The sequence below is a fragment of the Cydia strobilella genome, chromosome 27 (genome assembly GCF_947568885.1).
Source record: "Cydia strobilella chromosome 27, ilCydStro3.1, whole genome shotgun sequence".
Classification (NCBI taxonomy): domain Eukaryota; kingdom Metazoa; phylum Arthropoda; class Insecta; order Lepidoptera; family Tortricidae; genus Cydia; species Cydia strobilella.
The window spans coordinates 1,680,798-1,692,859 of NC_086067.1; the positions used below are offsets into that span (position 1 = coordinate 1,680,798).

Consider the following 12,062-nt stretch of genomic DNA (forward strand, 5'->3'; position numbering starts at 1 on the left):
ACATGATCATATAAGGAGAATTTTCGCCTTCTGGCTCAGGGAACCGCCTTAAGAACGACATTGCACTCGCATTATGTATATCTTCGTTACTTATTTGTTATGGTCACTCGATTTCTGTACTTTAGACTATTAACTGCTTTTTTGGCACCAGAATTTCGTTGTAATATTAGTGAATTGTACTCGCGGCTATTGGCTCGCGGTCTATAAGAGCAATTGTAACGCTCACGTCTTAAGATATTGAGACACAAGCGAGTACCTAGGTACCTACTGGCTTCTCGTCAGCTCGGGTTCGCGCTCTCTGGAACCCCCCACTTTTAGTCGCCTCAAAAACGACACGACATTTGACACACACATTCTGTAGGTACATTTAGTTATAGGACACTCAAGTTTTTTTGCCTTTATGAACTTTCCCCTAAACTTTTACTGTGTTTTTGGCACTAGAGTTTTGTTTTATTATTAAGACTACATTGCAAAAATATAGAACACTCCTTAGTTATTGTGCTATTTTGTACTCATATCATAGAGTTTGTTTATCTTATGCCTCCTTTTTAAGACGGCCAAAAGTTGTGTCCCAAATTTAGCACTTTTTTGTTAGATGGGTCGGAGCCCAGTCAACTTTGGGAACCACTGCACTAATACATGTCTATTTTGTTATAATGGTACTTGTCTTAGTACAAAATATACCTACATCTAAAATGTTACAATTAGAAGATTATAAAAATACAAAAAATTTACTGTATACAACATGTTTGACACAAATGATCACAATGAACGTCGTAAAAATGTCAACGATTTGGCAGATAATAGATAATCTATGGAAAATCCTTCAGTTAAAACCTTTATGTTATAATACATACATGTACAGTACTAAAGTCTGTTCGGAAAGAGTCGTGGAATCAAGGGCCTGACACTCTTTGATAGAGAAAGATAGTCTTATTGCGATTCCTATAAGAGGAAAGAGAAAATAGTGCCATGGTTTGTCCTTATCACCGACCGGGTTTTTTTTCATGGTCGGGTTATGGCAGCATAGGTAGGAGGCGATGGCGAAATACTGAAATTTATAAGAGTGAAAGAGAAAAATAATTATGCTGCCATACATGAAACTGTCAATACATGAATATGTCTTTCTCTTACCCCTGGTCGCTCGGTTTCATGTCTATAACTACATGTTCATACCATGTCTATGTATTCAATCGGAACAGTCGCTTTTGCTGTTTTGTTAAATTTTCCAATAACGCAAAATAAACTCTATTCCCTATACTATAGGTTCAAATTTCAGTGGCAAATTTGGATTTTTCATTTGTATGGCTGGGCCGGTGTACTACCTTTTTGGCGAAATTTATTTCGCCAAATTTCACTTGGCAACCAACTTTTCGCCAAAGTTTCATTTGGCAAACCAATCGTTGGCATAACCTAACTTCGCAACCATTTCATTTCCCAACCCCATACTTGCGAAATGAAAATTACGTACTAGGTTGCGTTAGGTTAGGTTGGATTATGTAAATTTGCGAAATGAAATTTCGCCCAACTAAAAATATGGGATAAATAGTTTGGGAGCCTTAGGTTATGAGTGTTGCTGTTTGTACGTACGAAGATATGCTTGTGACGGAGCCAATGCTGTCCAGTTGTATGTCCTCACCCATCTTAGATGAAAAGATTTGGTATCTTGACATTATTATACACATCCAGATTCTAGATTTTTTCTTTCTGTTAAGTTAGCCTGTGGTTTCTTTAACGCATACGAATAATTATGTGTATTATGTAAATTAAGAACATATCACAACACATTATTATTCACAACGACGGGACTTAATCGCGTAAAACTTAAAACTTATTTTTCAACACACTTGCTCAAAACGACGTTTTTATTCCACCGATTTTTGGCTCATAATCCTAGATATTAAACACGCGTGCTCTTTCAGTGTATTATTCCACTCGTGCTTTTTCATTATATTATCCGACTGAGTTAAGAAGCTAACTGATTGGTAATAATATGCATGGAAAGGGAGCCTTCTTTAATTGTTCAGACTGGCGGGCACCGGCGCGCCTGATCGCCTGCTGTTTTAACTATTCAAATTTGAAATAAAACTATGAAAACGGATTATATCGCGTATATTGAATTTATAATACATCCCGACGTTTCGAACTCTTTACAGCGTTCGTGGTCAACGGGTGACTGAGGAAAAATTACAAAGTGCAAAAATACCCACATACTAAAATAATGAACAATCATAGACTACAAACTTTAAGGCTGGTTGTACATGCAAAATCGGTTCATAAGGCTAGTTATACACTACAATTATTTTCAAGTAAAGATATATATATATACGCGATAAAAACTACGCCGGCTCCAACCCTACACCACGGACCCGAGAAGATTTAATTCCCTCCTAAATTGTAGCCGGGCGAGTGAGAGATTACTGTGCAAAACCATCCATAACAACCGTTACACGGCTTATAGACTTGAGCAACAGATTAAGGTAGGCACCGGTCAATTGCAGGGAGTGTTGACAAGCACCGATTTTAATGATGTTGTTGAACAAGGTAATAAACGTTACGCATTTATATTTGAACAATGCAAGAAACGACAAATTGCCAAGTTTGACAAGTTAAAATCGAAAACGAGACGCAGCGATAACGGAGGGCTTCAGAATAATAGCGCTAACGGAACGTCGCTGTCAGTGTCAAATCGGTCGGTTGTCAATCTATCTAGTAAACAGTTGTCGACGTCTGAGTTTTCAGTATTATGTAAAAAGGTCTTAATTATGTTGTGGCGCCGCGAAAGATTCCTTTTGAGGACATTATTGTTAGTGTAGAAGACTGTCTGGTGAAAAATCAGGTAAAGAAGGAAGATTTGGAGGCTATACGGCAGGATGTTTCGTCATTATTACGGAAAGCCAAGCCTCCGAAAAGGAATTTGCCTAGAGATGAATTGGCCGCGTTGAAAACGTTACGCGATGATCCAGACCTTACTATTCTTCGAGCGGATAAGGGAAATGCGACGGTTGTACTTAATACTTCAGATTATAACCAGAAAATTATTTACAAGCCTACCGGTACAAGACTGCATTGAAATTGTCAAGAAGAGATTATGTGAGCAGAACATGTCAGAGGAATATGCTAAGCTGTTGGAACATTGCCTTACATCTGGCTACTTGCTATGGAATGGTGAATTCTACCTTCAAGTCGACGGCGTGGCCATGGGGTCTCCGGTGTCTCCAGTAGTCGCTGACATCTTTATGGAGGACTTCGAGGAGAGGGCACTCTCATTGGCTCCTGTGCGACCGAAGATATTTAAAAGATACGTAGATGACACTTTTACTATACTTCCAAAAAGTAGTGTTACAACTTTCTTGGATCACCTAAATTCCATCCATAGCAAAATAAAATTTACTATGGAGTTGGAAAAAGACTGTTCTCTCCCCTTCTTAGATGTATTGGTAAAAAGAAATCCTGATAACACCCTAGGTCGCACTGTGTATAGGAAACCTACTCATACTGATAGGTACTTAAATGGCAAATCTCATCACCATCCCAGTCAACTTGTTACAGTAGGCAAATCTTTGTTTCAGAGAGCCCAGAGGATATGTGATGACCAGCATCTGGCCGCGGAGCTCCAGCATGCCAGGCGCGTGCTCCAGGCAAACGAGCTCAGGATACCGCGGGTCAACCAGAGGTCCCACATTAAGATCCCCACAGTCGAGCACAGGCCTGCCATTCTGCCTTTTGTCAGGGGGGTCACGGACAGGATCAGCCACATCTTGAAGCGTGCTTCTATAAAAACATATTTCAAGCCAATGAAGAAGATGTCACAATTCCTGAGGCCTGTAAAATGCAAAACCCCTCTACAGACTGCAGGAGTGTACAGGCTGGACTGTGAGTGTGGCCTATCATATGTCGGGCAGACGAAACGGAGCATTTCCACTCGGGTGAAGGAACACATAGCTGATGTCAAGCACCGTCGACCTAGGTCTGCTGTCTGTGAGCATGTCATGGATAAAGCCAATCACTCAATCAAGTTTGATAAGCCTCTGGTTCTTGCCAAGGAGAAGCGTTACATACCCAGATTGCTGCGCGAGGCCATTGAGATTAAGAAATATCCAAACTTTAATAGGGAAGATGGCTTTTCTCTACCACCAGCTTGGGATCCTGTAGTCCATCTGATAAAGGAGCAAACGAGACATAGACTGTGAGACCTTAGTGTTGGATGATGCTGGACATTCTGATGTTTTGAAAAGATGTGTCCCGCCGAGTTTGTTGCCGGTCCCATATTGGGATACCCTCCTACAATTTAGGAGGGAATTAAATCTTCTCGGGTCCGTGGTGTAGGGTTGGAGCCGGCGTAGTTTTTATCGCGTATATATATATATATATCTTTACTTGAAAATAATTGTAGTGTATAACTAGCCTTATGAACCGATTTTGCATGTACAACCAGCCTTAAAGTTTGTAGTCTATGATTGTTCATTATTTTAGTATGTGGGTATTTTTGCACTTTGTAATTTTTCCTCAGTCACCCGTTGACCACGAACGCTGTAAAGAGTTCGAAACGTCGGGATGTATTATAAATTCAATATACGCGATATAACCCGTTTTCATAGTTTTATTTCATGAGTAACTATCGCGGTAACCGAAGACAATATTATATTCAAATTTGATTAATATGAAAGTTTCTTTTTTTTTCGCAAGTGTGTTGAAAAACTTCGTATGAAACGCGTGTGCATTGGTCATTAAACACATCGGCTTTCTTATTGCGCGCTCGCTTACAACTCGCGCGCACAATATCGCCTCGTGTGTAATGACCAACTTAGCACACTTGTATCATAATGTACTATTACGCGATTAAGTCCCGTCGTTGTGAATAATAATGAGTAAAAATCGTGAAAGTTTAAATCAGTGTTATATTACAACACGCATAATCTTTCTGCTTTGTCTTAAGGTTGACTGGTAGAGAATGCCTTATGGTATTAAGTCCGCCTTTTGTACTGTAAGGTTTTCTTTTGTGCAATAAGAGCCACCAGACACTAGCGTCTTTTGAGCGTTGGCGTCTATTTAGTCGGCGCTATGGAAAATGGCGTCGCTGCGCAGTTGCGCCAACGTTGCGTTCAGCTGCAGCCATAGTTAACTAGACGCCAACGCTCGGGAGACGCTAGTGGGGTGGCTCTAAAGGTTAAAAAAACTTATGTACGTAACTTCTAATTTGGTAAAAGAAAATATCTGTACTAAACCAGAAGGAGATTAAATTATTTTGTTTGCGATTTCGGGGTTGGTCCCATAATAGTTAGTGACTATATTAACAACCTTATACACTAGAAAATTCTTGTTAATTCGATACACACGGCAGACATTTCCGTAGAATCATAAATAATTGTTTACAAACATGTAACAATAATTTATGTAACAATTCCGGATTCTAAGGTCGTTTACTCTAAGAATGCACGCGCAGAGCATTTCTTGCTTACCTAATAACCGGTATAAACTTGAACTTTGATTACGCACAGTTATTACAAAGTAAGGGATCAAGTTATATTAGACATGTAAAGATAAAAATGTAAATACAAGATGCTGCCGTTTTATTCTTGGCGCGTGCAGATGCTTTTTTGTTCGTAATAAAAAGTCGTAACCGCCGTTTTTAGCAAACAATATTGGCATTGGCAATGACCAAGATTACGAGTTTATTATTAGAAAAGTTGGACTTTCGATGGTCATGAATGTCGTGATACATTTTTTTGGTTCTCTGCCTTTTCACCGAAAATTGTTATGCCGAATTTCACTTACCAACTAACTTTTCGCAGAAATCTCATTTGGATGAAATTCATTTCGCAACTTTACATAAACCAACCTAACCTAACCCAACCAGTACGTCATTTTCATTTCCCAACTATGGGGTTGGGAAATGAAATGGTTGCGAAGTATGGTTATGCCAACGATTGGTTTGTCAAATGAAACTTGGGCGAAAAGTTGGTTGCCAAGTGAAATTCGGCGAAATAAATTTCGCCAAAAAGGGAGTACAGCCATTTTTTTATATGGGATTGTTTTTCCTTATTTCTACTCAGAATCACGAGCTAGAAGGAAAAAACTATCCCAAGATTATTATTTCCATTTCGATAACGTTCGTTATTTTTCATAATTGTTGACAAATCTGAATTGGACTCTGGATGGGTTTCGTTTCGACTTACGTAGCCAAAGTCGCACGGTGTAATGCAAGACTTCCCTGCTTCCTGTTTCATTCGAAAACATTTGAAGGGTACACGGGAAGAACATGGCTAGTCACTTTAGTAACATTTTGAGTAATCGCGGTATAATCGCGGTTTTAAAATTTGGAACCGTGTGGTAATTCCGTGACCATATATGGTAATTCCGTGACCAAGTCTTTTTTAACTAAAAAAAAGTTGTGTTACATAATTATATTATACAGTGGTAGCAAAAGATATTACTAATAGTACATTAAGAGCTCTACATTTTGAAATGAAAATCTCATTTTCCGAAAAAAGTGAGTAGACATGTTCTTTCCGTGTACCCTTCATTTGTATCTACTCTTGGTCTGGTTACTAATATAATTTGACCTTGCATGTGGTTCCAATTTACTGCATTATTGCCTGATTTTACGTATAAATTCGTTTTCTGGCAAATATCGTCATTTTGATGGGGCGTAAAGCCAGGAAATCAGAAGGGGACAGCGCGCCGTCGAAAGAAGAAATGACCATAGCGCGGTTTTTAGGGTCCGTACCCAAAGGGTAAAACGGGACCCTATTACTAAGACTCCACTACCCGTCTGTGTCCGTCACCAGGCTGTATCTCATGAACCGTGATAGCTAGACAGTTGAAATTGTCACAGATGATGTATTTCTGTTGCCGCTATAACAACAAATACTAAAAATTAAATTTGTACGGAACCCTCGGTGGGCGAGTGCGACTCGCACTTGTCCGGTTTTTTTTAACTTTTATCTCAATTACTCTGATTATATACTTCTGATTAATTTTTTTCTTGTCAAATTCCTCGGCAACATCACTAGCTATTTTAGGCACAGTGTAAAAAGTATACAGTGGACCGACGACTTTGACGTGTACCGAGCTACTAACAATGGCGATGTATGTAGCTCGGGTGCGCGCGGTACACCCCTCGCCCCTCGCACCCCGCACGATTGCCCTGTCTAGACCGCTTCGCCGAATGACTGTATTGTTTTATAGAGTGTGTTTTACTGCTATACGATAAGAAAGATACACAACTGAAAATTAATTAATTTTGTTTTCATGTTTTTTTTCTCAAGGCAATTTTAATCTTTTCAGGTTTTGATTGGAGTCTGCTATTCTAAATATAGTCTTATTTTCCGTTTTTCTTGGCATTTGCCCGTGATTAAAACGTACATATATATGAGATACCTATCAGGAATGTTATGAAAGTGAAGGAAGCGAAAAAGGTATGTCAGGATCGTGGCAAGTGGAAATCCGTGGTCTCTGCCTACCCCTCCGGGAAATAGGCGTGATTATATGTATGTGCGAAACGAGAAATATGAACTCCTTCAATTCAACTCATTATCCAAGGAAAGATCCAAGGTAAAAGATCATCCGGACGAAGACGTAACTCATGGCTCAAAGATCTCCGAACATGGTTCAAACAGAGCACACGTTCATTATTCCGCGCGGCTGCGTATAGTATAGTATAGTATAGTATAGTATAGTATAGTATAGTATAGTATAGTATAGTATAGTATAGTATAGTATAGTATAGTATAGTATAGTACGTATAGCCCTCATGATAGCCGACCTCCGGTAGGAGATGGCACTGCAAGAAGAAGAAGAGAAGAAGATATGTATGTATGTATGTTTGTATAACCACTATAACAAATGAGCCTCTTAAATTAGTTAGACCAAGGAAATTCGTTTAACAAATGTCTAATAACTTGCGAATAGCCTTGTGTCGAGTATCTGAACACCAGTGAAATGGACACCTGTTCTGTCAACAACAAACAGTCACACAAAAACAGGCAACTTTGAACTTTATTCTCTAGACTTCAGGCTTTAATGGTAAACATAGCAATGTGCATATAACGCATTCCACTGCATGAGTCAGATGACGGTATGGAATAAACAAATAAACAATCAAACACCTGTCACACCTGTGTTAAGAGAAACAGAATATTGTTTCAGGGTACAGGTGTTGGATATTAAACATTAATAGTACATTGCGCAACATGGTGTAAGTTAAATATTGCAAACGAAAGTATAGTTAAATCTAATTCTAATTGTAATTCTAATTTTAATGATATGTAAATTGTAAATGGATTCCGAATTGTCCGAAATAAATGAATTTTATTTTTAAATCGCGACGGCTTGCAAGGCCAGTCAAGTGTCAGAAGTTTTTACCAATTAAAATTGCAGAGCAAGGTAAATGAATCAGGACAGGTCGCGCAATTATTTTGTTAACTGCTTTTGTGGATCATCACTATTAAAGCTTTAGGTACGTGATTCTATATGATTCCGGCATCTGAATAAAAAGCATTCTTTCTTTTTTCATGCGGCACCTTTGAAGTTAGGTAAATGTTTATATATTGTTTTTACCACATTTTTATACCACACAGTCAGCTGGAAAAATATCTGTACCTATGTCCAGTGAGTTTCTCTGATTATTGAATATCAACATACCACATATTAAAAAACTTGACTTTGGGTGATAAATTGTGTTCCTGTGGTCAGAAATGGCTAGAATTCCCCTTACATCTTACATGCCAACTCGACTTGATTGTATGGACCGTTACAAAACTGACACTCAAAATTTGTATGAAAAACTGGGGACACTTTTTCTTTGTCTCATTGAATAATACTCGTGATTCTGAGTCTCAAATAAACCCAAAAGTTGATGGTTTTTCGAGAAAAAGTAAATGTTACCGTGTTTTCTTAATATCCCCATGAGCACTAGTAAATATTTATCATTTAAAATCATTAATAGTACATTGTGCAACATGGGGCGTAAGTTAAATATTGCAAACGAGAGTATAGTTAAATCGCGACGGATTCGAGTATTAGAATATTTTATATTGACACTTGTACTTACAGTAAGCTAGAAGAATACGGAAAATGTTTATCCCAGCATAGAAAGTTCGTAATAGCAAGTCACTTTTCTCTCTCTCTCTCTCTCTCGACTAAAACTAAACTAAACTAAACCTACCTAAAAAAAACAAAAATCCCTATAACAAACCCTGACCTCTTGGCAAGGTGCCCATCTAGCAGTTAGTTAGTTCTGTTTAATTGTATATCTTAACCTGTCTTATGTGCAATAAAGTGTTTACATACATACATACAGCACTATTAAATATTTATAATTTAAAATCATCACTTAAAAGTCGATTCCAACAGCCAAAATTAGCAAACAACTCTTTTTAGGGTTCCGTACCTCAAAAGGAAGAAAACAGAACCCTTATAGGATGATTTTGTTGTCCGGCCGTCCGTCCGCCTGTCTATCTGTCAAGACCCTTGATCTCGGGAACGCGTAGAGGTATCGAGTTGAAATTTAAACTATATACTAAGATCTATGGTCCCTTGAAGCTGTGAAAAAATCAAACTTCTAAGTTAACGTAAAAAACAGATACAGTCGTTTATGCCGCAAAAAACGTATATTTCGACACTCTCAAGGGAATCAAAATTTATAGGGTACTTCCCGTTGACCAGGAAGAATAAAATTTGGTAAGTAATATCGTCTTACACTACAAGTACAGGGAAAAATCTCAAAACTATAAATTTATAAATAATAACAAAAATATAAATAAAATAAGAAATAAGTTAAATTTGTACGGAACCCTCGGTGGGCAAGTCCGACTCGCACTTGTCCGGTTTTATTATAATATAGGAAGCAAACGAGCAGACGAATCGCTTGATGGTAAGCGATTACAGTCGCCCATGGACCCCTGCAGCACCAGAGCGGTTGCAAGTGCGTTGCCGGCCTTTAAGATACACGTACGTTACTACAACTATGTCAGAAATAAAAATTATGGTTAATGTGTTAGTGAAACCACAGGCTAACCACAGAATCTAGAAATCTAGACCAATATTAGGCGGCAAACTAGTTGCGGGCGTGCCGTCGTCGCCATCACTGTTCACACTGAAGTTCGCAAGTACAGTCGGAAAGAAAATCGCCGACTTTAAGTCTATTGTACTTCATTCTAGATAAGATAATATTAGACATTCTACCGTCGCATGGGCGTAAGTCGAAAATATTATTCACTGTTCATTACTTTTCTCTTATAGGTACAGTTATTGTAGTAACGAAACGGCCAAGCCACATATTTAATTTATTTATTTAAAAATTTAAATCGGGCAACAATATGAGCCCATATTACAAATACCTTACATACTAACATAATCACTACAGTAAGTAAACAAAGTCGCTTTCCGCTGTCTGTATGTATGTCTGTCCTGTCTCGCAACGAGACGCGGCGGCAGTGTGACAACCACCTAAAGGAGCCCACTGACTATCAGTCCGCCGGACGATATCGGCCTGTCAGTTAGAACAAAAATTTGACAGCTCCGAACAACTGACCGGCCGATATCGACCGGCGGACTGATAGTCAGTGGGCCCCTTAAGCGACAAAACGGCGTGGCTCAGTTAAATCTTGACTAAGGTGTAGAGTTTGTGAAGTTGGACCTTGGAGAGTCGGGCGTGTAGTTTAGAAACTTGGCTCTACATTAGATCTGATGTAGATGGCAGCACTTGCTTTGGCAATGTACATGATTATGTTTCCGATTCAGCCTGTGGCCTGATGACACTCCAACGCACGCGGTCCATACATTATTTATTACTGTTATGTATGTATGATACATAACAGTAATAAATAAGTTCTGTTCATAGTTGGCTTGGCCTTATGCGACTTTGCTCAAAAAATACCGGAATTATTAACTACCTGGGACGCTACCTGCGTCGACACGCTGGCCCCGTCCCACTTGGAGGGGTCTGCTCGGAAACCTGGGACGGCCGCGGACCAGGCACACCCTGAAGCGCCGCAAGTATGCGTTCTTAACGAACGAATACGATTTTGCGGCGCTTGCGGTGGAAACGTTGGGTCAGTGGTCAACCGACACCAAAAAGTTTGTTAAAGAGGTGTCGGTTCGACTAGTAGGCGTCTCAGGCGACCATAGGGCGGGCTCCTTCTTTGCGCAGAGGCTGGGCGTGGCGATTCAGAGGGGGAATGCCGCCAGCATTTTGGAGACTTTCCCGGAAGCGGATTTTTTTAATTTGTATTGTTTTAGTTTTAGCTTGTCTAGGTTTAATTAGTAATAATTAGTTTTAAGTTTTTTTTTATGTATTGTACTTTATTAATGTGTTGACTAAATAAATAAAATGAATCTTCGTAAATAAAAATTAACTTATTTATTTATAAATAAATAAATTGATTTTTTCAAAAAATATATTTCGCCGACTGTACCACCGAACACAGAACTCCGCTCACTAAGATCAGATAAGGCGCCACACACAAATAATAACATAGGCGCCGAAATAATACGTCGGAACCCAAATGTAAGCTTAACGACTTTACAGTTCAAGGTTGGGTTTATACGGGACGACACCGTAGCGACCACGACACGACACGATTGACTTAGGGATACGGATTAGAAGTAAGTTAAAGCATTGCTAGATTTGTGCAAGATTGTTTCTATGAAATTCGATATGGAGATAGTTTGAGGCCCGTCGAAGGCAAAAATATCGATCCAGACAAATGGCTCAAAAATATGTGAACACGACTTTATTGTCTAAGGTGTATGAGCGTACACATATTTTTGAAACTTTGGGAATGTATATATATTTATGCCCTTAACTATTGAAACAGTAAACTACATCTACGTTTCCGTAAAAATACGATGGAAAATAATTATGCACTACAACTGTAGGTATAGGAGTTAGTTGTGACGTGAAAATGATATCAAAATTATTCAAACTTCGACATTTATTCAGCAAATAGGCCACAAGGGCACTTTTACACGTCAACTTGGGATTTGCAATATTTACATTAGGCACAGTCGCCATCAGATATATCGGAGCGGCCAAGGTGCTCACAAATATCTGAACA

At 38.9% G+C, this 12,062-nt stretch overlaps 1 protein-coding gene across 2 annotated transcripts in view; it reads right to left on the reverse strand.

Moving 5' to 3' along the window:
* The window catches only part of LOC134753640 (P protein-like), a 96,482-nt gene that overhangs the window by 56,084 nt on the left and 28,336 nt on the right, over positions 1-12,062 (reverse strand). The gene's annotated exons all lie outside the window — the stretch shown is intronic.